The 2676-nt window shown below is 39.6% G+C and overlaps 1 protein-coding gene across 1 annotated transcript in view; it reads left to right on the plus strand.

Annotated features, from left to right (window-relative positions):
- The window catches only part of LOC107548915 (protein HIRA), a 25492-nt gene that overhangs the window by 7162 nt on the left and 15654 nt on the right, over positions 1–2676 (plus strand). The gene's annotated exons all lie outside the window — the stretch shown is intronic.

Raw genomic sequence — 2676 nt, forward strand, 5'->3', positions numbered from 1 at the left:
ATAGATAGATAGATATGATAGACAGACAGACAGACAGACAGACAGACGACGATAGATAGATAGATAGATAGATAGATAGATATGATAGACAGACAGACAGACAGACAGACAGACGACGATAGATAGATAGATAGATAGATAGATAGATATGATAGACAGACAGACAGACAGACAGACAGACGACGATAGATAGATAGATAGATAGATAGATAGATATGATAGACAGACAGACAGACAGACAGACAGACGACGATAGATAGATAGATAGATAGATAGATAGATATGATAGACAGACAGACAGACAGACAGACAGACGACGATAGATAGATAGATAGATAGATAGATAGATATGATAGACAGACAGACAGACAGACAGACAGACGACGATAGATAGATAGATAGATAGATAGATAGATATGATAGACAGACAGACAGACAGACAGACAGACGACGATAGATAGATAGATAGATAGATAGATAGATATGATAGACAGACAGACAGACAGACAGACAGACGACGATAGATAGATAGATAGATAGATAGATAGATATGATAGACAGACAGACAGACAGACAGACAGACGACGATAGATAGATAGATAGATAGATAGATAGATATGATAGACAGACAGACAGACAGACAGACAGACGACGATAGATAGATAGATAGATAGATAGATAGATATGATAGACAGACAGACAGACAGACAGACAGACGACGATAGATAGATAGATAGATAGATAGATAGATATGATAGACAGACAGACAGACAGACAGACAGACGACGATAGATAGATAGATAGATAGATAGATAGATATGATAGACAGACAGACAGACAGACAGACAGACGACGATAGATAGATAGATAGATAGATAGATAGATATGATAGACAGACAGACAGACAGACAGACAGACGACGATAGATAGATAGATAGATAGATAGATAGATATGATAGACAGACAGACAGACAGACAGACAGACGACGATAGATAGATAGATAGATAGATAGATAGATATGATAGACAGACAGACAGACAGACAGACAGACGACGATAGATAGATAGATAGATAGATAGATAGATATGATAGACAGACAGACAGACAGACAGACAGACGACGATAGATAGATAGATAGATAGATAGATAGATATGATAGACAGACAGACAGACAGACAGACAGACGACGATAGATAGATAGATAGATAGATAGATAGATATGATAGACAGACAGACAGACAGACAGACAGACGACGATAGATAGATAGATAGATAGATAGATAGATATGATAGACAGACAGACAGACAGACAGACAGACGACGATAGATAGATAGATAGATAGATAGATAGATATGATAGACAGACAGACAGACAGACAGACAGACGACGATAGATAGATAGATAGATAGATAGATAGATATGATAGACAGACAGACAGACAGACAGACAGACGACGATAGATAGATAGATAGATAGATAGATAGATATGATAGACAGACAGACAGACAGACAGACAGACGACGATAGATAGATAGATAGATAGATAGATAGATATGATAGACAGACAGACAGACAGACAGACAGACGACGATAGATAGATAGATAGATAGATAGATAGATATGATAGACAGACAGACAGACAGACAGACAGACGACGATAGATAGATAGATAGATAGATAGATAGATATGATAGACAGACAGACAGACAGACAGACAGACGACGATAGATAGATAGATAGATAGATAGATAGATATGATAGACAGACAGACAGACAGACAGACAGACGACGATAGATAGATAGATAGATAGATAGATAGATATGATAGACAGACAGACAGACAGACAGACAGACGACGATAGATAGATAGATAGATAGATAGATAGATATGATAGACAGACAGACAGACAGACAGACAGACGACGATAGATAGATAGATAGATAGATAGATAGATATGATAGACAGACAGACAGACAGACAGACAGACAGACAGACGATAGATAGGCAGACAGACAGACAGGCAGACAGACCGACGACGATAGATAGATGGACTGACAGACGATAGACAGACAGACAGACAGACGATAGACAGACAGACGATGATAGATAAATAGATAGATAGACGGACGGACGGACGGACAGACGACGATAGATAGACAGACAGACCGACGACGATAGATAGATGGACTGACAGACGATAGACAGACAGACAGACGATAGATAGACAGACAGACAGACGATAGACAGACAGACGACGATAAATAAATAGATAGATAGATAGATAGACGGATGGACGGACGGACGGACGGACGGAGATAGATAGATAGACAGACAGACAGACAGACAGACGACGATAGATAGATAGATAGATAGATAGATAGATATGATAGACAGACAGACAGACAGACAGACAGACAGACGATAGATAGGCAGACAGACAGACAGGCAGACAGACCGACGACGATAGATAGATGGACTGACAGACGATAGACAGACAGACGATGATAGATAAATAGATAGATAGACGGACGGACGGACGGACAGACGACGATAGATAGACAGACAGACAGACGATAGACAGACAGACGACGATAAATAAATAGATAGATAGATAGATAGACGGATGGGCGGACGGACGGGCGGGGATAGATAGATAGACAGACAGACAGACAG

This window comes from Sinocyclocheilus grahami, unplaced genomic scaffold (assembly GCF_001515645.1).
Source record: "Sinocyclocheilus grahami isolate Dianchi unplaced genomic scaffold, SAMN03320097.WGS_v1.1 scaffold358.1, whole genome shotgun sequence".
NCBI lineage: Eukaryota > Metazoa > Chordata > Actinopteri > Cypriniformes > Cyprinidae > Sinocyclocheilus > Sinocyclocheilus grahami.